Raw genomic sequence first — 24,731 nt, 5'->3', positions numbered from 1 at the left:
GATGATTAATAGCGTATTTAAAAAATGTGTTGCTGTTGATTGTGTTTTGTCACTTTATGAGCGCATATGCCTAGAGTTGGGAATCAAGCAAATGGTCAGCCTGCGCGGCAAATATCAAACAGATGATTGTTGAGTTGTTGCTGGTGTCAATGTGGCTGTCAATGAACAGCAGCCAGCAGCTAAATTATATTTTTTATTATTTCAAAATACAATTGAGGGAAAAAAAATGTATAATAAGTGAATGCCACTAGAAACTATAATTTCCTTATCATATTGTAGGCTTGAGATATGTATTTTCATTGGCCTATGCTATTGGTTGCATCGAAGACATGGGTCATCCTTTTTATTGATCTCAGTATGTCAATGTCAGAGTAGCTTGTCATTTTGTGTGGTATAAAAAACATTATTGAAATGTCTACAGTCATGTAAAGTTACGTAGAATTGCAGGAAATTATTTTCGAAAATGCTATTTTTTTTCTCAGGCCCGCAAACCCCTCAGTCCCTGGCCGTCGGGATTTATCCTCAAATGTTATGAAACTCTGTTGACCGCCCTAAGACCAGGCTATCGGTTGAGCATATTAGCTAAATATATTTGCCAAGCGTTTTAAGACACAAATAGAAGTGTGCAAATTCAACTAATTCCTTTATATTGTAGCCATATTGTAATAGTGTTGTCTTTTTTTGCAAATATTATTCATGTATTATGTGCTCAATAATATGATACTTTATTGTTTGCTCTTAAAACCAAAAATTAAATGCAAAAATATAAACCAGGTTTATATTGTGTCAGAATCATTCAAAGCAAGCCGTTTTCCCAGTGACCTCATAGCATAGTATCCTAACGAATCCTTATTCCGTCTCACCAGAGAGAACATGCATTGTGTTCAACTCGGTGTTTGGTTGCAAACAAAACCTAAACCCATTGCAGCTATTTGAATATGAGGATCTGACCTTCCATTCCCTAATCAGAACCCCGTCCGGCCTTGTCTCAGAGCAGGTAACCATCCTGAGTCCCTACTCCAAGTCTTCACTAATGCCCATCCGCTTGAATAGACGCTTAGATTGCAATGAAATGCTAAACGGAATTAATTCACTTTCATCGCACTAATTGCTTATGCAAAAATGTGCATTAATTAGTTAGACCACTGATTAGTTATTTGGTATTGGCGTGTAATAAATCACGCTGGAAGGTGCAGACAGTGGTAATGTCCCAAATGCCACCCTAATCCCTATGTATTGCACTAGTTGTGACCAGGGCGAATATAGGGCTCTGGTCAAAAGTAGTGCACTATGTAGGGAATGTGGTGCCATTTGGGATGTGTACAGTAAAATCTTGGCTCGGGACTCAGCTGTGGCCCATAGCGGGATGGATTTTGGTTTCAATAATATGCTAAGAACACTTCCGGGGGTTTCATATAGCAGGTGACCACCTGCTGCATAAACGTCCCTGCCTGAACCCCTATGGAGTGCACATGATCTATATAGTTTATTAGGGAAATTAATTATAACACCAATATCCTAATAAATAACAATAAATAATAATCATAATAGTGTTAGTATTATCACTATGTCGTAATATAAATATGAACATATTAGGCCTATAGTTGTAATATAATAATAATGAAAGTAGTATAAAAGCATTATAATTTGTAGGGAACTCAGAATGATGTCCAATAGTGCACTACACAGAGTGTGTGCAGCTGTAGTGTATGTAAGCATTCACTGTAAGGTCTATCTACACCTGTTGTATTCGACGCATGTGACAAATACAATTTGATTTGAATTGGAATAAAAGTTTGGGAAAAAGTAAAGAAATCAATTATTTTAAGTTAAAAAAAACGCACCTCTTCGTAAAGGCAATAATAATGTTCAAGGGATCAATGTTGTAAAATGTTGGGAACTTTAATTGTATGTCTTGTTGTTCTATTAAAACACAGATAACAGTCACCCATATATCATAATTACATCTTTCCTTTATCTGTTTTACTACGTTCTTCGAAGAAGACAATACAACGGTAATCGTAACTTTTGTTTTTGTAATTAAGGAACACAGGTGCCACTCGAATATGTGATGAAATCATGAAATGTCGTTGTTTATTCGTTAAGAACGGGAACACATCATATGTGTCCATAATATTTTAATTAGCGTGGGTGAGGGAAACCTTGACGTCACGGTCACTGATATGTGCACAGGCACACTGTCAGAGATCTGTATTTCGCACAACAGAGCAATACATGTTTTTCGCTTCCTTAAAAGTGTTCTTTTTTTTGAAGGATGCTGCCTGCGGTTGCATTGGAAATACAATGGCGTCATCTTGTGGTGGATATGAAACATTACGTCGGAGGCAGCAGGTGAGCTTTTATTTGACTTTTAATCTTATAATAATAATAATAATATATGCCATTTAGCAGACGCTTTTATCCAAAGCGACTTACAGTCATGTGTGCATACATTCTACGTATGGGTGGTCCCGGGGATTCGAACCCACTACCCTGGCGTTACAAGCGCCATGCTCTACCAACTGAGCTACAGAGGACTATGCTATAAAGTTGTAGGGGAGAACAAGGTAATAATATAATAATAATATATGCCATTTAGCAGACGCTTTTATCCAAAGCGACTTACAGTCATGTGTGCAAGGTAAATTGTCATTCGGGTAAATGGTCAAACTGTTCATACCTCTAACATGAGAGGCGCAATCTCAAATAGCTACTTTATGTGACTTACATTTTCTATGGTCAACTTCGTGTTCACATGTGGGCAAAAGTTTTTTTATTTTATTTATTTATTTCACCTTTATTTAACCAGGTAGGCAAGTTGAGAACAAGTTCTCATTTACAATTGCGACCTGGCCAAGATAAAGCAAAGCAGTTCGACAGATACAACGACACAGAGTTACACATGGAGTAAAACAAACATACAGTCAATAATACAGTATAAACAAGTCTATATACAATGTGAGCAAATGAGGTGAGAAGGGAGGTAAAGGCAAAAAAGGCCATGGTGGCAAAGTAAATACAATATAGCGAGTAAAACACTGGAATGGTAGATTTGCAATGGAAGAATGTGCAAAGTAGACATAAAAATAATGGGGTGCAAAGGAGCAAAATAAATAAATTAATTAAATACAGTTGGGAAAGAGGTAGTTGTTTGGGCTAAATTATAGGTGGGCTATGTACAGGTGCAGTAATCTGTGAGCTGCTGTGACAGTTGGTGCTTAAAGCTAGTGAGGGAGATAAGTGTTTCCAGTTTCAGAGATTTTTGCCGTTTGTTCCAGTCACTGGCAGCAGAGAACTGGAAGGAGAGGCGGCCAAAGAAAGAATTGGTTTTGGGGGTGACTAGAGAGATATACCTGCTGGAGTGTGTGCTACAGGTGGGAGATGCTATGGTGACCAGCGAGCTGAGATAAGGGGGGACTTTACCTAGCAGGGTCTTGTAGATGACATGGAGCCAGTGGGTTTGGCGACGAGTATGAAGCGAGGGCCAGCCAACGAGAGCGTACAGGTCGCAATGGTGGGTAGTATATGGGGCTTTGGTGACAAAACGGATTGCACTGTGATAGACTGCATCCAATTTGTTGAGTAGGGTATTGGAGGCTATTTTGTAAATGACATCGCCAAAGTCGAGGATTGGTAGGATGGTCAGTTTTACAAGGGTATGTTTGGCAGCATGAGTGAAAGATGCTTTGTTGCGAAATAGGAAGCCAATTCTAGATTTAACTTTGGATTGGAGATGTTTGATATGGGTCTGGAAGGAGAGTTTACAGTCTAACCAGACACCTAAGTATTTGTAGTTGTCCACGTATTCTAAGTCAGAGCCGTCCAGAGTAGTGATGTTGGACAGGCGGGTAGGTGCAGGTAGCGATCGGTTGAAGAGCATGGATTTAGTTTTACTTGTATTTAAGAGCAATTGGAGGCCACGGAGGAGAGTTGTATGGCATTGAAGCTTGCCTGGAGGGTTGTTAACACAGTGTCCAAAGAAGGGCCGGAAGTATACAGAATGGTGTCGTCTGCGTAGAGGTGGATCAGGGACTCACCAGCAGCAAGAGCGACCTCATTGATGTATACAGAGAAGAGAGTCGGTCCAAGAATTGAACCCTGTGGCACCCCCATAGAGACTGCCAGAGGTCCGGACAGCAGACCCTCCGATTTGACACACTGAACTCTATCAGAGAAGTAGTTGGTGAACCAGGCGAGGCAATCATTTGAGAAACCAAGGCTGTTGAGTCTGCCGATGAGGATGTGGTGGTTGACAGAATCGAAAGCCTTGGCCAGATCAATGAATACGGCTGCACAGTAATGTTTCTTATCGATGGCGGTTAAGATATCGTTTAGGACCTTGAGCGTGGCTGAGGTGCACCCATGACCAGCTCTGAAACCAGATTGCATAGCAGAGAAGGTATGGTTAGATTCGAAATGGTCGGTAATCTGTTTGTTGACTTGGCTTTCGAAGACCTTAGAAAGGCATGGTAGGATAGATATAGGTCTGTAGCAGTTTGGGTCAAGAGTGTCCCCCCCTTTGAAGAGGGGGATGACCGCAGCTGCTTTCCAATCTTTGGGAATCTCAGACGACACGAAAGAGAGGTTGAACAGGCTAGTAATAGGGGTGGCAACAATTTCGGCAGATAATTTTAGAAAGAAAGGGTCCAGATTGTCTAGCCCGGCTGATTTGTAGGGGTCCAGATTTTTCAGCTCTTTCAGAACATCAGCAGAATGGATTTGGGAGAAGGAGAAATGGGGAAGGCTTGGGCGAGTTGCTGTTGGGGGTGCAGTGCTGTTGACCGGGGTAGGAGTAGCCAGGTGGAAAGCATGGCCAGCCGTAGAAAAATGCTTATTGAAATTCTCAATTATGGTGGATTTATCAGTGGTGACAGTGTTTCCTATCTTCAGTGCAGTGGGCAGCTGGGAGGAGTTGTTCTTATTCTCCATGGACTTTACAGTGTCCCAGAACTTTTTTGAGTTAGTGTTGCAGGAAGCAAATTTCTGCTTGAAAAAGCTAGCCTTGGCTTTTCTAACTGCCTGTGTATAACGGTTTCTAGCTTCCCTGAATAGCTGCATATCACGGGGGCTGTTCGATGCTAATGCAGAACGCCATAGGATGTTTTTGTGTTGGTTAAGGGCAGTCAGGTCTGGGGAGAACCAAGGGCTATATCTGTTCCTGGTTCTAAATTTCTTGAATGGGGCATGTTTATTTAAGATGGTTAGGAAGGCATTTTTAAAAAATATCCAGGCATCCTCTACTGACGGGATGAGATCAATATCCTTCAAGGATACCCCGGCCAGGTCGATTAGAAAGGCCTGCTCGCTGAAGTGTTTCAGGGAGCGTTTTACAGTGATGAGTGGAGGTCGTTTGACCGCTGACCCATTACGGATGCAGGCAATGAGGCAGTGATCGCTGAGATCTTGGTTGAAGACAGCAGAGGTGTATTTAGAGGGGAAGTTGGTTAGGATGATATCTATGAGGGTGCCCGTGTTTAAGGCTTTGGGGGGGTACCTGGTAGGTTCATTGATAATTTGAGTGAGATTGAGGGCATCAAGTTTAGATTGTAGGATGGCTGGGGTGTTAAGCATGTTCCAATTTAGGTCGCCTAGCAGCACGAGCTCTGAAGATAGATGGGGGGCAATCAGTTCACATATGGTGTCCAGAGCACAGCTGGGGGCAGAGGGTTGTCTATAGCAGGCGGCAACGGTGAGAGACTTGTTTTTAGAGAGGTGGATTTTTAGAAGTAGAAGTTCAAATTGTTTGGGTACAGACCTGGATAGTAGGACAGAACTCTGCAGGCTATCTTTGCAGTAGATTGCAACACCGCCCCCTTTGGCAGTTCTATCTTGTCTGAAAATGTTGTAATTTGGAATTAAAATTTCAGAATTTTTGGTGGTCTTCCTAAGCCAGGATTCAGACACAGCTAGAACATCCGGGTTGGCAGAGTGTGCTAAAGCAGTGAATAGAACAAACTTAGGGTGGAGGCTTCTAATGTTAACATGCATGAAACCAAGGCTATTACGGTTACAGAAGTCATCAAAAGAGAGCGCCTGGGGAATAGAAGTGGAGCTAGGCATTGCAGGGCCTGGATTCACCTCTACATCGCCAGAGGAACATATGAGGAGAAGAATAAGGGTACGGCTAAAAGCAATAAGAATTGGTCGTCTATAACGTCTGGAACAGAGAGTAAAAGGAGGTTTCTGGGGGCGATAAAATAGCATCAAGGTATAATGTACAGACAAAGGTATGGTAGGATGTGAATACAGTGGAGGTAAACCTAGGTATTGAGTGATGAAGAGAGAGATATTGTCTCTAGAAACATCATTGAAACCAGGAGATGTCATTGCATGTGTGGGTGGTGGAACTAATAAATTGGATAATGTATAGTGAGCAGGACTAGAGGCTCTACAGTGGAATAAGCCAATAAACACTAACCAGAACAGCAATGGACAAGACATATTGACATTAAGGAGAGGCATCCTTAGTCGAGTGATCAAAAGAGTCCAGAGAGTGGAGTGGTTGGTTTTCGGGGTCAAGGCGATTTAGACAGCTAGCCAGGACATCGGTAGCAAGCTAGCATAGGAAGGGGGTCTGTTGTTAGCCACCTCTTGCGTTCCGTCAGTAGATTAGTGGGGTTCCGTGTGGTAGAGGGAATTAGTCCAAATCACACAACAACTAAAATAAAATAAAAACAATAGATATAGTTATAGAGGCCCAATAATAAACATAATAATAATAATAAAAATAAATAAATTGTCCGATTGTCTATTCTGAGAGCTGCCGGTAAGACAGCTAACGGTTAGCAGGCCGCAGATGGGCGTTCAGGTAACGTCGAGACGGAGGAGCCAGCCGGATAACTCCTTTGGGTAGATAACGTCGGCAGTCCAGTTGTGAAGGCCCGGTGGGGCTCCGCGTAGGCAGTAAAACGGGTCCGGATAGGTGACTGCAGCCCAGGAGTGATTGACGGAGCTCAGGAGTGATTTACGGAGCTGGCTAGCTCCGGAGTAATTGATGTTTGCTCCGGAATCGACGAGAGCAGATAGACACACGGATAGCAGCTGGCTAGCTGTGAGATCCGGGAATGAATGTCCAGAGAGCAGTTGAAATCCAAGGACATGGAGAGAAAAATTGGTCCGGTATGTTCCGTTCCGAGCCGCGCTGCGCCATACAAAACTGGCGATAGATTTTCAAGCTAAAGGATGGCTGATGACCACAAACCGTGGTTAGCTGAATACTAACGATTTGCCAGTAAAGAAGCCAACTAGCTTCTGAACTAGCTTCTGATTAGCTTCTAGCTAGCTCCTGGCTAGCTTCTTGGAGTTTCTGGCTAGCTTCTGGCTAGCTTCTGGCTAGCTTCTGGCTAGCTTCTGGCTAGCTTCTGGCTAGCTTCTTGGAGGATTGCAGATTTGAGGTAAATAATACTTATTTATAAATATAAATTGGTGAGGCGGGTTGCAGGAGAGTGTTTTGAAGATGAGTTGATGGAAAATAAAAAAATGTATGTGAAAAAAAGTTGTAAATATATATATATATATACAGGACACGACAAGACGAGGACAAAAGACGTCTGAACTGCTATGCCATCTCGGGTATATATATAATTATATATTTAATACAAGTAGACATGCAATCATAATTGACTGTAGCGCATATAAAGCACCCACAAGTTACCAGTGGCTGAAAACACAATCTTCGTGGGATAAACGAGGACGAATATCCGGGCAAATGTGGTCCATTTAAAATTCCTTCCTTCCTCCCTCGCCCCTTGCCCTGCAATTAAAAAATTGTCACATCACATTTTATGCAATATTTTTGTTTTAGGTATGAATGTTCAAAATTATAATTTTGCACTGAGTAATGGAGACAATAACGTGTCTTTTGATACTTTAGTTGCACTCCTATGTTGAGCTAACCTTGAGATTTAGCCAACAATAGCACACATGTCAGTTTGGGACAAGTGTCTCAATGATCTTCACAAGTCTCCACATGTGACAATTTGCCCCAGTATACATAGACACATAGAACATGTTCAAAAAACATTGTGATATTGTGTAATCAGCTCTGATAATAGCATAAAATGTTACTGTAAATGGATTATCATATACACGTATAGTTTAGAGCAGCAGACATATCCCTGGACTACACAAGACAGGCCCTGGTGTGTGTGTGTGGGGGTATCTACTAACACACTACATGCCTACTGTATGAGACAGTATATCCACACACACACACACACACACATGCACGTACGCACACACACACACACACACACACACACACACACACACACACACACACACACACGCACGCACGCACGCACGCACGCACGCACGCACGCACGCACGCACGCACGCACGCACGCACGCACGCACGCACGCACACACACACACACACACACACACACACACACACACACACACACACACACACACACGCTACTTCATACAGTGTTGTGAATTTAGTATGGTGTTATGAATTGCATTGTGGCAACAAGGATAGTAGACATGGAGGTGGGCATAGTAAGCCTGTAATGAATATGTCATTGCAATGAGGAAATGTGTTTTTGAAGGAAGGAAGAAGGAAGGAAAGAAAGAAATAAAGTGGGGAAGGAAAGAAAAATGGTTAGAAATGATCAAAGAAAATAGAGTATGGCAGCACACCACCTGGCATAATGTTAAAGGCAATGAGGCAGGTGAAGTTGCAGAACAAATCAATCAGGAGTCCCGGGGATAGGTTTGAAAACCCCTGCTCTAGTGTACAAATTAAGTAGAATATACAAAGACAGACTAACTATAGTCTACAAAACAAAACAATATCAAATGCAGGCGAGGCCAAAGTGGCTCCTACACTCTGGGAAAAATAAAGTTATTACATTTTGTTGTATTGTCAGGACCTGCTCCGAGGAAGTTCAAATACATTCACATATTGTAATTTACTATTACTAGGCGCCTACTGTATTTTACTGTTTGCACTACGCGTATACCACCAGCAGGTTACAGAATATCCTAGTGGAAGACGTCATCTCATCCTAGATATGAATACAGACTCGCTGGCCGCCCGCCCCTTGTTATGTTACTTTACTCCCTCCGGAAGCGGAAGACTAGTTTTCTTCGTAAATGAAGTTTCGGCAAAGTTTGTCAAATTCCAGTTCAACGGAGTTACTTTTCAACGCTTCAAACCCCTTTTCAACCCACATCACAATGGTAAGTGTTTATGTTTTTATGGAAACAACATACGAGGATAACTCGAAATCTGATGCCAAACTTTTACCGTGGCGCACTTTGCCTGATGCAATTCACATGGACCTCACTTGTCACTGATTTCAATCCACAAGTAATTTTTGGGAAACAAATGGATGACTTTTATATCAACTGGAAATGTACATGGCAAATGGAAGTCACAAAACAATGTAATTACATAGCATACACTGCCCGATATGTTATGTCACGAATAGCCTTTAGAAAGGTAGTTTAGGATAAAAGGCAAAAACACTTCAGGTGGGAGACTACACATTTTTTTTGTGCAAGACATGTTGTGAGACCCGACGTGTAACCACTATAGGCTTTATTTTTCAGACATTGGAGGCTGAGACATCAGCGAAGTAGCCTACTGTTTTACAATTGTTTAAGTCAATAGGCCTATCTCCTTTCCAATATTCCTCGTCCCATACGCCCCCTCATGGGACACATTATAAACATGCAATGAGTAAACTTGCCTGGACTCCAACGTCGAGCAGAAATGAGCGTTTGAATCAGGAACGTTTCCCTGCCACGACCTCTACAAGCTAGAATGTTGAATACAATTATATTTTAACATAACATATAATTTTATTTAACATTCTGACTTGTAGAGGTCGTGAGAGGGAACTTTCCTCATTCAAAATCTCATTTCTGCCCGACAGAATATAGCATTATAAGCTATTCATTGTGTGCTTCCCAGGCAATGAGTAAACATAACTCATATATATCATGCTTTAATTTCGCTGTGTATTTTGGTTGTGTTTAAATACTGTCCACATCGCCTTTAAACAGGGTAGAAGTTGCAGTAATAATCCCTCTACTCTTAGCCTGCTTTTCAATAACTTTATTTACTACATGTTCTGTTCATGAATAGATGTGGGAGAGAAAAAACTGTGTGTATAATTAGCAAATTCATTTGCATAATATTGACCAAAGAGAGAGCCTTAGAGATTCAGCACTTCCAGGTACAGTAGGTAAAGCACTTTATACGTATTCTATTCATACAGGAGAAACAGGACTTAGAACTCATGTCTTGTATTCAGTGGTTTACAGGTTACTGTATATCTGAGTGTCCCATCCTTGAAGTAACGTAGATGACATTTATGTTAATGGTTGATGCCTGTATGAGGAAATGTTCACAACAATGTTTTTACATGTTCAAGATAAACGTTTTGCTGTGTGTGGTTATGCGCTTCCTCGAAAACCAGGAATGGGGCTAAGGAGGTCTGTAGTCTCCTGAGAGGCCAGCCGAACACAGACAGTATTTGGGGCTATAGACAGAACTAGTGTCTGGCATTTTCTCCGGCGCCAACGTGCTTCTCTGAATCCAGGTATTGCACATGGGAGGTCTGTCATCTCTTCAGAGGCCAGCCTATACATATAAATAATAATACATTTAATTTCTAGTGGCATTCTAATTTACTTACATCACATCTCCACATTGTGAGCAACCATTAAAAAAGGCTTTAATGAATAAGGGCAAAGAACATTAACCAATAATTAAAAGGTAGCTAGTGGTCTAGTACTTTACAAGATGCACAGAATAATAAAGGTGGCAACAAGGACTAAAACAATAGAACTTGAAACTAAGTTATAGGACCAGTAATATACATCAGTTGGTAGAGGTATATGCTAGCTATACAGTGGCTAGGGGCCCTTTAGTTTATCCTGCTGTGTTGGTTTTTATCTTACATATTAAACAGTAGGGCACAGACGTTCCTCCTTGAGCAAACTAGCTGCCTATCTGACTTGGGGTCACATGCTGTGTGTGTGTGTGTGTCCCAAATGCCACCTGATTCCCTACATAGTTCAATACTTCTGACCAGAGACATATGGGCCCTGGTCAAAAGTAGTGCACTATATAGGGAATAGGGTGGCCTTTGGGACTTGGCCTGTGTTTTTCATGATGACGTCATCCAGGTGGGTGTGCCACACCTGTGCTGATAAGTGAGTGTTTGCAGAAGTAACACAGGTGGATCCACCAAGTAGACTATCAGAGGATGCGTGTCTGCATTGAGACCATTGACTACATTTCTACCAGACTTGTGAAAGTGTTGCCAGTAGCTTATATTTCTAACTACAGGAGAGAGTTAAGGAAAAAGAACAGACCGGCCTGCATGTCAGAAATGCTCTGTTATTATTCTAGGAGAAGGCCCCTGACTGAATGACTCATGCTTGAAGTATTAGGGACATGTAAAATAAAACAACTCGCAAGCCTTTTAAAGACATTTCATGACTTTGATTTCAAAGGCATGCCATATTTTGATTGAATTATTCATGTGCTTTCTATCTATTTTTTTTGTAATTTCCATGTAAAAAGATCTGTTAGAATCAACAAGTGAAGTTCATAGGAGCATTTAAAATTAGGTGTCAAGTCTATATTTTTGAGAAATGTAAGTCGCTCTGGATAAGAGCGTCTGCTAAATGACTTAAATGTAAATGTATGTAGATGAAGCATATATGCATTTTTCAACCATTCTCCATTAAAATTAGGAATAAGATTAGGAGAAAAAGAAATGAAGAATAAGCAAACACTTTGATTTCTTGTCAAACAAATGGTAAAGGGGTTTACCAGAAAAAGTATTGTCCTGAAATGGACATGCAATGAATTCAAACGTGAGTTGGTTTCGGGTGTGGTTTGATGTGTGTTCGCAGTTTTGAAGAGTTAGCCAAATGATTTTGCCAATTAGCTTCAGCCGTGGTGTGCAACTGTGGTGAAGGTGGTTTCACTTTGGATAGCATCATGATGATGTGGTCGGTGACAGTTTGCGTCTTGAAACATGAGTACTGACATGTAAAACAATTTGGGCTTCTGTTAACAGTGGACTAATGAAAAAAAAAAAGATCTTGTGAGTGGATTTCCCTTTAAGAGTGTTTGAAAACGTGGTCACATACAAAAACCGATGGAGATTCTACGGCAATTCTGTTACCAAACTTTACATCTGCACAGTTTTTCCAGGAAATGTGTTTTTGTAAAATGTTCAGTGTAAATTGTTAAAAGTAGGCTAATCCTTGTTCATAGAGTTGTATGGTTTGTTAAACTTTGAAATCAATGTTTTTTGTTTGGCATAGAAATGCCAAACATTGTTACTGTGGAATTGCCCTTTTGTACTTTAATCTTTTTTTTTTCACAAAGCACAGCTGGTTCCAAACCAGAGCCATGATGTAGAATTACATAAGCTTTCAGCCTGTAAGCATTCCTGATGTTCAGAGTGGTACAGTACAAACCATATCGCGTAGCCTGGATTTCTTTACACAATCTGACTGAGTGATTGAGACTCGTGTTAACCTTGTAGAGCAGGACAAGGGGGTTCATTAGCACTTCATTAAAGAAATGACCAGGGCCCGGCTTCCTAAAAGCATCTTAATAGCGCGGAAATCCCATTACCGGGATCAAATTCGACAACATCCGGTGAAATCAGAGTGCGCCAAATTCAAAATACAAAATCGTTATATTAAACATTCAGGAAAATACAAGTGTCTTACATAGTTTAAAAGCGGAACTTCGATTATCTGAGGACAGTGCCCCGTGTACAAAAGCATTACAAATATTTTCCAAACAAGCAGAGGCGTCACGAAAGTCAGATATAGCGATAAAATAATCACTTACCTTTGAAATTTGCAATCCCAAGGGTCCCAGCTACACATCAAATGGTTGTTCTGTTCGATAAGTCCTTATTTATATCCCCAAAAAAGTCAGTTTAGTTGGCGCGATAGATTCAGTAATCCACCCGTATCCCTCAATCAAAATGCATACAAATGAATCCCAAAAGTTACCAATAAACTTCGTCCAAACAAGTCAAGCAATGTTTCTAATCAATCATCAGGTACCCTAATATGTAAATAAACGATTCAATTTAAGACAGCGAATAGTATGTTCTTTACCGGAGATAAATAACGAAGTGCGCACTCTCATCCATGCACGCCACAATACTACATACAAAATTGGAGCCACCTAGAAAAACTACAAATTCTAGCTAATTTAAAAACAAAAACAAGCCTGAAACTCCTTATAAAGACTGTTGACATCTAGTGGAAGCCCTAGGAACTGCAATCTGGGAGGTATTCCTTTGATTTTCTCATAAACAAGGATTTGGATGGGCAGACACCCCAAAAAGAAATAAAAAATAAAAATCCGGATGGATTCTCCTCTGGTTTTCGCATGCCGTATCAGTTTTGTTATACTCACAGACATTATTTTAACAGGTTTAGAAACTTCAGTGTTTTTTCTATCCAATACTACCAATTATATCCATATCCTATTTTCATCTGAAATACCGAATACTGCCACCGGCCCTCAAGAAGTTCCTTAACTTAACTAAGTTCATTGTTAGAACCTTCGTAGGAACATCGTTAAATCTCTGAGCTGTTTCCCAAAACCATTGTTATTAACGTTTCACTTGAAAACGCTCAATCTACAGCCTTCCTTAAACCACTCGTATAACAGCTAACACATGTTAGGTTCTTATTTTTCAGAGTAAATAACTCACGAACTCTAGAGAAGCTTTAACCAAGTTTAATCTTTCCCAAACGTTCTGTATAGCTGAAATCAGACCGTAAAATATTTCAGACATCACAGTTTATATGCATCCTACTTAAGACACTCCTCCTTACAGTTCATGGCTCCACAGGAAAGAAGGTAACCAGATACCAACCCTGATTACTCCCTTAAGGGGAACTGACCTCACCTCGCACCTCCTGACCTCAACCCCTTCTTCACCTAATCCACAGATATCCATCTGTCTTCCCTATATCAATACATCGCTCTCCTCCATCAAACACATTCCAAAGCCTGTCTTTATTCAGAGAACCATTAACTTCTAACACAATACCCAGTCTATTTCATTTCCTATAATTAATTTACTACCTCAATAATCTAAGTTTTGCTGATTCCAACACACGGAACCCAAACCGGCTGCGCGTGTGCTCCATCATGCATAAATGTATTTTGTCCCCCCACACCAAATGTGATCATGACACGCAGGTTAAAATGTCAAAACAAACTCTGAACCAATTATATTAATTTGGGAACAGGTCAAAAAGCATTAAACATTTATGGCAATTTAGCTAGCTAGCTTGCACTTGCTAGCTAATTTGTCCTATTTAGCTAGCTAATTTGTCCTGGGATATAAACATTGAGTTATTTTACCTGAAATGCACAAGGTCCTCTACTCCAACAATTAATCCACACATAAAACGGTCAACCAAATCGTTTCTAGTCATTTCTCCTCCTTCCAGGCTTTTTCTTCTCTTGACTTTATATTGCGATTGGCAACTTTCATAAATTATGTGCATTACCGCCACTGGCCTCGTTCGTCTTTCAGTCACCCACGTGGGTATTAGCAATGAGGAGTTGTCACGTGGGTACCTGCTTCTATAAACCAATGAGGAGATGGGAGAGGCAGGACCTGCAGCGCGATCTGAAACAGAACTGCCTATTATTTTAGCCCTTGGCAACGCAGACGCTCGTTGGAGTGTGCAATAATTGAAAAATATAGATTTCTAAATGTATTTTGCAACACGAGTGTAGTCAGCCTGTAAGTGTGTCTTTGGATGCTTTTTTTTGCCCTGCCGTGTCACTTTATGGACAGAAATCTCAGCTAAACAGAATCACATGGTTTATCCGCCTCTCTGTGACCGCCGATAACTTCAGAACAAAGTGGTCTGCAAATACAAACTTTCCAATGTCTTTGCAATTGATACAAACAAGCGACATAAAATATGCTTCAAATGAAACTGGGATTACTGCATTAAAATATAAACAGTGGGCTCTATAGGGCTCTTTCAATCATATAGAAATACGTTTCATGTTCAGTCATTTGAGTTCTATTTTGCAACTTGTAGGCTACTGGCTGTAATTTGTCTCAAAATATTTCATGATGTGTAGCCTAATGTATGCATTTTTATTGGGTAAGCATTAGAATAAGCCGGCAGAATATTTGCAGCCATATGCTATAATATCTCTCTAGGAGCTGATCCGTCGTCAGTATTGTGAAATAATTATGTTATTAAGGAAAGATTTGAAAGGAGAAAGCAGATCCGAGAGCAGTGCTCTCTTTCTTTCGATCCTATCAGTGTTCACCCATGCTCCAACGATGTACTTAGCGACCATTCGCTCTCTGCATGGTGTTTTGGGAAACGCATGTTACGTCTTCGGCCGTCGTAGGAAAGATGCATGTTAAAACCTAAGCCTAATTTCCATCACTATTGGGAAACCGGGCCCAGGTATTTAGAACTTTTTTGGTACACACTAATAACCTATGAAGTATGTATGAATGGGCTATGGGGTTGTGATGTTAAGTTGACTGCTGGTTCTGAATCTGATCCTGTCCTTTCACGCACACTGCTGTGAGAGAATGATCTCAGCCCGTGTGAAATGACCAATCTGTAAACCAATTTTTCAGGTCAGGCAGCACATGAACCAATGTACAAGACGTTGTTATCAACATCATTTTGTTCTCCATGGTTTGTTTGTCTGGCCTGCTTCAGGTCCTTGTAGTCACGTAGCACAGAAACAACACTGCTGGGGGGGGGGGTGTTGTGTGTTGTGTGTGTGCGCTTGTGCGTGTGTTTTCTCAGTGCAATCTGAAGGTCTTGGGGCTCTGCTATGCCTGGACACAGGAAATGAAGTTGGCCTGAGTCCCACAAACCGAATAGCTCCCATTTACTGTAACCATGATGGGGGGGGGGGGGGGGGGAGAGACGGGGTCAATGCCAACGTGACATCTGGGGAGTAGTGTGGTTTGCTGGGGAGCTTTGTTTGTGATTTCCAGATGTACAAAACTTCAACCTCTCCACGCTGTTGATTTCTTCCTGTCACGCTGTCCTTTATGAAGGACTTTGAGGGATAATCCGGAATCTTGTAATCATGTTTTTGTGAAAGAACATCATAATTGCCATTGCCAGTAAGCCTCTATTTTGATTCATCTAGCTAAGTATTTGCAGGTGTACTGTAGCAGACTAAAGTCCTAAGAATTGTGGTTTTGCCTTCTCATTCCTATTTCATAACCAGGATTTATTTCAGCCAGTATCAGCAAGATGTCGAACAGCCAAGGAGAAACCTAACGCCATATTATTCAGAGCCATGTTTATCTTATGAAAATAATTCATGCAATCACTGTAAAATGTAGCCAGCACATCTCTTACAGTACTACCACAGAGTTTCTAAACCCAGAGGCGCAACATCTTAAGACTTCCGGGAATGATTGTGAAATAGACCAAGCAGACCAGGCCGGGGTTTAGGATTGAAAATTAAAGTGCCAAATCTTCCATAGTTGTTCATTTTCTCAATCTAAAGGTGTAACCTTGATTTGAGCCAATGTCTTAATTAAGTAGCTCAACATGTTATTACTCTAACCTTGTGAAAGTGACAAACTGACATGTTTTAATTTGTCAATAACAACTGTAACTGTTCCTTCTCAGCTGTAATATGAAAATTAAGCCACTAATGTAACAATCCTCTGCCAGGTTTATTGCATTGCTACAGCTCTCTTGTTCTCTCTACCTCTAATACCTTTTTGCCCATCTATCTCTCCTAGCCTCTTTCTCGCTCCATACGTTTGTTTCACACTAGTCAAACGGAAGCCCAGGGCAATGCTGACCTTGTTGGGTGTTAATGATTTGCAATATGATAATGCTGCTGGATGGTACATGGTGTGTTGCTGTGTTCTTGGCTGGTGGTGTAGCTTTGCTGGCCAGACAGGCAAACAGACAAACAGGCGGACATGTGAGTGGACAGGCGGGCATGCAGACGTGTGGGCGGACAGGCAAATAGGCGGGCATGAGGACATGCGGACGGGCAGGCTAACAGGCAGACATGTCTGCATGTCCGCCTGTCCGTCCACATGTCTGCCTGTTAGCCTGCCTGTCCTCATGCCCGCCTGTTTGCCTGTCCGCCCACACGTCTGCATGTCCGCCTGTCCTTCCATGTGTGGACGGACTGGAGGACATGTGGACGGACTGGAGGACATGTGGACGGACTGGCGGACATGGGGACGGACATGGGGACGGACATGGGGACGGACATGGGGACGGACATGGGGACGGACTGGCGGACGGACATGGGGACGGACTGGCGGACGGACATGGCGGACTGGCGGACGGACATGGGGACGGACTGGCGGACGGACATGGGGACGGACTGGCGGACGGACATGGGGACGGACGGGCGGACGGACATGGGGACGGACGGGCGGACGGACATGGGGACGGACGGACATGGGGACGGACGGACATGGGGACGGACGGGCGGGCGGACATGGGGACGGACGGGCGGGCGGACGGGCGGGGCGGACATGGGGACGGACGGGCGGGGCGGACATGGGGACGGACGGGCGGGGCGGGCATGGGGACGGACGGGGCATGGGGGCGGGCATGGGGACGGACAGGGCATGGGGACGGACGGGGCATGGGGACGGACAGGGGGACGGACGGGGCATGGGGACGGACATGGGGACGGACGGGGCATGGGGACGGACGGGGCATGGGGGCAGGCGGACATGGGGACGGACAGGCGGACATGCAGGCGGCCTCAGGAGGTGAACACAGCACAGGACAATGTTCCTGGACTGTTTTTGGCAAAGAGGCAGTCAGTCTATCCAGTCCTCTTATTGTGGAAGTGCCCTGCAGGGGGCTTGGATAAAGGAGGTGCTGAAAAGTGAATGTGCTGCAGATTGTGGAGCTGGTCGCTTTGAATTCCAATATGTTTTTCCGAGAAGCACTGTTAGTCTCATGTGACTCCAGACTCCCTCTCCTCAATTGACTCTCATGCCTGTCTGCAGGACTGGTCCAAGCTTTACAGTTAATTTGTAAGCATTAGGCAAAGCTCCAGAGAGTTGTATGTAGATCTAATTAATGCTAAGATCAAGTAATTAAAGTGTTAGATAAATGACAATCACTGAATTCTAATTAGGCCGAAGTCATAATGCTGTTTTGCCAGACAGTGATATGTTACCGTCTCATAGATGGCCTTTGTAGTTTTATGGTTATTAATGGGTCTTACATGAAGCATGTGATCTGTAGATTAGGCCCATAAACTCTTAACTAGCCTAACCCCTGAACTCTGTCTTGCAAATGGTGAGTTGACTTTGCTTATAAAACATGTTATAAAGCCTGAAGATGCAATAGGATAGCTCTAATGGTTTGTGTTGCTGGCGGGTGCATAGCAGAGCTCCCCCTACCCCTGTTCTCCTGTTCTTGTCCCTATAACAGCATGTTCAGCATACAAAGTGTACCAGTGAGCAGGACCAATGAGGAAAGTGAACAGCCAGAGAGGAACTGAACAGTTTATTACAGTCCTGGTCATTAAGGCCGAGGGCCTAACTTCTAGCCTGCAGCTCATTGACAATCATATGACTGAAACTCATGCGAAAACGATGTTAAATGATCCTCATGGGTACTATATAACCAAATGTTAAAACAATGTTTTCATTAGTGTAATTACAGCATTATTACATCCGCAGGTATAAAAGCACTTTTAATGTAAAGTGTTACCCTGTTGGTCTCATGCTTCACCTGCACCAGCTGTGAGAGTGATTTTTGAATTAAATTGGGGTAATATTGGGTTAAACTAAACTTCTCCTGCCATTTTACATTTAAATAACCTGCTGTAAACCAGGGCATGGTTTGCCAACAGCAATCATTTTCCCACTGTCGCTCTCTAAATTAGGGCGTTGTGATTTAGGCCTAGACTTAGGGTTGCATCCCAAATGCCACCCTATTCCTTTTAATAGTGCACTACTTTTGAGCAGGGCCCCAAATGTGTATGCTATATAGGGATTATGGGTGCCATTTGGGATGCAACCTTAGTGGTTACCTCTGGTCTGCTCGACTCTACAAGGGGATCGAGGGTTAAAGTGACAGAAACACTCACAACCACTCTCAAGCTCACTCTCACTCACTCTCACTCAGTTCTGGCGCCTCTTGAGGTCAAGCACAGTTTGACCTTCCTCAAGATTTATCCAAGATTTATCTTACCTTCACATTGCCATGACAACGCTTTGTTTAAATTGATGCGGAAACATAGGCCTAAGCTCTACCCTGTTGGAATGTGTGCTTCACTAAAATACCAAAATGCGGAAGGATGCTATAAGCAATGGGTAAAAATGTTCCTAAATAAAATGCAGTCTTTTACATATTTGAGTTATTTAGATGGAAATGTCAAAGTTAAATTATTTAGTGAGACTTCTTGACTTAGAAGGTGGATCATTCAGGTTTGTTCGGGATTTAGGCTACTTGAGTCATCTCTTTCAATTCAATTCAAGGGGCTTTATTGGCATGGGAAACATATGTTAACATTGCCAAAGCAAGTGAAGTAGATAATATACAAAAGTGAAATAAACAATAGAAATGAACAGTTAAACATTACACCCACAGAAGTTCCAAAAGAATAAAGACATTACAAATGTCATATGTTAGATATATATATATATTATGTGTGTGTGTATATATATATATTATATACATACAGACACAGTGTATATACAATGCCGCTTTCCACACATACCTAGCCCCGCCCCCTGTCAAGGAGCACTTTTGTTGTTCCTCCACCACAAGACACTTCATGGTCAACAGAGCACATGCAATGTTGACGACAGCGATGCCTTTTTTCACTTTGCTTCTTAATATAAATCCACTAGCGTTCTATAATTACACTTCATTTGTGTTACTTACATCTGCAATCACCTAGTTTGTCTTTTCTTAGCAAGTTGGGCCTAAAGCGTGTTAGCTGCTAATGCTAATTGCTAGTTAGCTGGCTAGTTATCTAATAAATGCACTCAGTCAGAGCAAATGTAATTAGCTATACAGCCTGCTAATACCAGTGATGGTGTAGACCTAAATCAGCATTCAGCATATTGTTTGTGCAACAGTATCGTTTAAATCAAAGAGGAATACGTTAAGCATGAATATGTTAGCTACATGAAGTAGCTAAGAGAGAACATTAAATGTAGCCAAAGATTATAGGGTCCCCTAGGAAACACTTGTCAACAATTATCCCTGGCGTTTTCATTCGTTGTCATGTCAAACAAAACTCTATTCAAAGTGCCCACTATTATATTCTAGCTATAGTATTGGAATAATGATTATATTTCCATGATTCCAACAGTTCACCCAAGTGTTTTGGCGCTATATCACAAGTCAAATCACAATTGCAACATTTAGTTAAAAATAAGGCCTAGGTTGCTTGGCCTTAAGGCGCAACCCTACGCAGCAGTGTGGAAATGATCTCAAATGAGTGCAGGAAGTAGCTGAAAACGCAGATTGTTTTTTTTTTGGGGGGGGGGGTGTAAGTTTTTAATTGAAGAGTATAAAACAATCCGAAAGGAGAAAGGCCTATTGAAATCACTAAGAATGTATTTGTTGCCACCCTTGGATCACGCACTACTCAGCAAATTTTAAATATTTTATTATTAAAAAACTAAATACTGTCATACCATCCTATTATTTGAAATACTGTGATATGATATTTGGCCTATATTGCCAATCTCTACTTTATTCATTAGACTTTTTATGACCTCAAAGGGCATGTAAGTATTGGATTCTTCAGGACTTGCATCCATGTTTATTAGGATTTAATGTGCATTTTACAAGTTCCAATGATAGTGCTGTTGATTGCACTGTAAATAGAATCCTCCATAACTTCAAATGAACTGAATAAGGGTATACAAATTCAATTTCCCTCTTTTCATTTGTCTCTGATTCCAGTGTCTGTGTGATTTCCAAACAAGGAAACATGACAACAACAGCTGGTCATCTTTGAGCGTTGGGTAATTTTTCGTTATTTGGCCTACGTTACAGGCTACCCAAAGACACACCCCATCCCTGTCATGTTATTGAGTTGGTAGTTTAGCTCTATATATCGCCAGTCCTTAGTGCCTGTTGCTTTCAAATAGTCTTGGGGCTGGTTCCCTAAACTCCCTGGAGAAAGAGAAAGGCCACAGGAAGGTGACCCACCTCAGCCCTACACTGATGCAGGTCGACGCCCTGCGCTACCCTGCTCTCTGAAACAATATCACAATAGAGAATGGAGGGTATTTGTGGCAGTCAGTGTGCTGCAGTGGTAGCCAACTGCCCAAGTTGGTAGCTAGCTAGATGCTTTTGTCAGAAGAAAAGGTCAGGAGGCTGTGTGTGTGTATGTGTGTGACGAAGCAGTAAGGTGGCTGGAGGCCCAGGTATTCTGTTACCGTTATAGACAAAGCAGGTGCGGCTCAGAACTGATGCTCTCTATATAGTACACTACTTTTGACCATAGGGCTCTGGGTCCATAGGGCTCTGGTCAAAAGTAGTTCACTGTGTAGGGAATAAGGTGTCATTTGGGATGCAGACTGCGTCATAATTGACCATAGAATGTTTGGATTTGTTGAACTTTGATCTGAACTTGATGAAAGAAGTTTGGCATAACGAAATGCCATTGTTGGCACGGATATAGCAGGCCTATTTTTCCTGAAGAAGTAGCCTATGTTCTTTATCATGTAACCTTTATTTGTAGGTCATACTCATTTTAGATCAATTTATTTCGTAAGATAGAGCTGTAGTAAGATTCGATACTGCGGTTGACCCATTTTGACCAGCCATTTGAACACTGCTTAAGAAAACACCACAGTAGTGCTGCTGTGCAATGATGTTTGTTTTAAAAGGTCACACATAACCGATAGATGGGAAAGAAGAAAAACAGCATAGTAGTTTGTCCCTAGAGGCAAGATCCTTGAGAAACTAGACAGAGAATTTTTGTCTTCTTGCTTTAAAGTTAACCTCCCACCCCACCCCAGAGACATACACACACACACACAACCCAGGGGGTTGGAAGCATGATTAAATAGCTTATGTAGGCCTACACTCCTGAGTTGTCTGTTAAGTTCAGGATGTTTGCTCCTATGAGGACTTAACTGTTTACATGTTAACCTACTTGTTGACTAAGTGGAGTTCTTACTAACAAGTGCTTTGTTTTGTGTCGGGACTTGGGAGTTGATGATTGGATCGTGTTCATTATGGTTCACCATAGCAAAACATTTTGCAATGGAACACTTAAACAAATGTTTCTTAATGGACAAGTTCATAAATGTTTTTATTCTAATACATTGGATAGATGCAGTGAAATGTGTTGTTGGTCAGCCGTACAGCGCTCCCGGAGCATAATATTAGGGTTGATTGCCTTGCTCAAGGACACAATACAGATTTTTCACATTGTCAGCTTGGGTATTCGAACAAACAACCTTTCAGTTACTTGTCCAATGCTCTAACCACCTGGCTACCTGCCGCCTATATTCAGTTAGGACCTCGCTGCTTCACTCAGTTTCGGCACATTTCCTTTTGTGCCTACTGGACACAATCCTGGTCTGAATGTGTGTGTGTGTGTCGGTATCCAACAGTGCAGTGTCTTTGTCTATCTTTGTTGCTGTTCAGCAGCTTGGGTGTTTGGGACGTGGGGGCTGTCACATCACGATGAGTGGATGGATGATGGGTCACATTTGGCCCATGATGTGGGAACTGAGACATCCTTAGTTCTGTTGAAAGGGGTCAGGGGGAAGAGGGGCTGATGTGTGTAGGGGGTGCAAACTGGGACCTAAATATTGATATCCTTTTTACAACATGTTTGGTCTTGAGGGGGTTTAATGTTAATAGGTGGGATAGCAGCAGATTAGTGTTTATTCTGACAAAGCTGGGCCAGCAGCAGAGTAGTGTTTATTCTGACCAAGCTGGGCCAGCAGCAGAGTAGTGTTTATTCTGACAAAGCTGGGCCAGCAGAGACGTGCTGTAGGATACATACATACACACAGTTTTGTAGCACGCTCCCACTGAACTCCAGCTGTTCTGTTCTCTATGTCCTTGACTTCCAGCCCAGGTGTTTGCCATGGTCATTGTTGCTAAGCTCACGTTTTCCCTCTAGTCTCTCTGTGCTGTGCTTGGTTTGTCTGCCTTTGAGACAGGGAAAGTCTGTACTCCGTACTAGAGGTTGACCGATTTTAATTAGGGACGATTTCTGATTTTTATTTTGTCAATTTTTTTTTTTTTTTTAACCTTTTATTTAACTAGGCAAGTCAGTTAAGAACACATTCTTATTTTCAATGACGGCCTAGGAACGGTGGGTTAACTGCCTTGTTCAGGGGCAGAACGACTCAGGGAATCCAATCTTGCAAACCTACAGTTAACTGTCCAAAGCAATAACGACCTGCCTCTCTCTCGTTGCACTCCGCAAGGAGACTGCTATGTGAATGCAGTAAGCCAAGGTAAGTTGCTAGCTAGCATTGAACTTATTTTATAAAAAACATAATCACTAGTTAACTACACATGGTTGATGATATTACTAGATATTATCTAGCTTGTCCTGCGTTGCATATAATCTGACTGAGCATACAAGTATCTGACAGCGGTGGTAGGCAGAAGCAGGCGTGTAAACATTCATTCAAACAGCACTTTCGTGCGTTTTGACAGCATCTCTTTGTTGTGCGTCAAGCATTGCGCTGTTTATGACTTCAAACCTATCAACTCCCGAGATGAGGCTGGTAACCGAAGTGAAATGGCTGGCTAGTTAGCGTGCGCTAATAGCGTTTCATACGTCACTGGCTCTGAGCCTTCTAGTAGTTGTTCCCCTTGCTCTGCATGGGTAACGCCGCTTCGATGGTGGCTGTTGTCGTTGTGTTACTGGTTCGAGCCCAGGGAGGATCGAGGAGAGGGACGGAAGCTATACTGTTACACTGGCAATACTAAAGTTCCTATAAGAACATCCAATAGTCAGTCGCTCTGGATAAGAGCGTCTGCAAATGACTTAAATGTAAATGTAAATGTTAATTAAATACAAATGGTATAGAGGGAAATACTCCTATAATTCCTATAATAACTACAACCTAAAACTTCTTACGTGGGAATATTGAAGACTCATGTTAAAAGGAACCACCAGCTTTCATATGTTCTCATATTCTGAGCAAGGAACTTAAACCTTTGCTTTCTTACATAGCGCATGTTGCACTTTTACTTTCTTCTCCAACACTTTGTTTATGCATTATTTAAGCCAAATTGAACATGTTCCATTATTTACTTGAGGCTAAATTGATTTTATTGATGTATTATATTAAGTTAAAATAAGTATTCATTCAGTATTGTTGTAATTGTCATTATTACAAAAAACACACAAGAAAAGTTGGCCTAATAATCGGTATCGGTGTTGAAAAATCATAATTGGTCGACCTCTACTCCGTACAGCAATCCACTATTGTTCTGCAGTGTCAGCACTTTAAAAATATTTATAAGGAGGTAAGGACTGGAGACGACAGTTTCAAACGGCCTGGCCTAGCACACCCTGATACGAAATAGCTAGTATCTTTGCTCCAGGCAAGGTGTGTGTCCCAAATGGCACACTATTCCCTATATAGTGCATTACTTTTGACCAGGGCCCATAGAGGTCTGGTCCAAAGTAGTGCACAATGTAGGGAATAGGGTGCCATTTGGGGTGTATCCAAGGCGTTGTTAGTCAGTTTGGGTGTCTGATCCGGTGGATAGGCCTATAAGTGTAA

At 41.9% G+C, this 24,731-nt stretch overlaps 1 protein-coding gene across 1 annotated transcript in view; it reads left to right on the top strand.

Moving 5' to 3' along the window:
• The first annotated feature begins 9,034 nt into the window (after positions 1 to 9,034).
• Positions 9,035 to 24,731, top strand: part of itprid2 (ITPR interacting domain containing 2) — a 48,431-nt gene continuing 32,734 nt past the window's right edge. The window contains exon 1 of the mRNA XM_046367681.1: positions 9,035 to 9,186. The gene's annotated coding sequence lies outside the window, so the exon portion shown is untranslated. The remainder of the gene's footprint in view (positions 9,187 to 24,731) is intronic.

This window comes from Oncorhynchus gorbuscha, linkage group LG01 (assembly GCF_021184085.1).
Source record: "Oncorhynchus gorbuscha isolate QuinsamMale2020 ecotype Even-year linkage group LG01, OgorEven_v1.0, whole genome shotgun sequence".
Classification (NCBI taxonomy): Eukaryota; Metazoa; Chordata; class Actinopteri; order Salmoniformes; family Salmonidae; genus Oncorhynchus; species Oncorhynchus gorbuscha.
The sequence above is the reverse complement of the archived record's forward strand: the minus strand, read 5'-3'. Positions and strand labels throughout refer to the sequence as shown.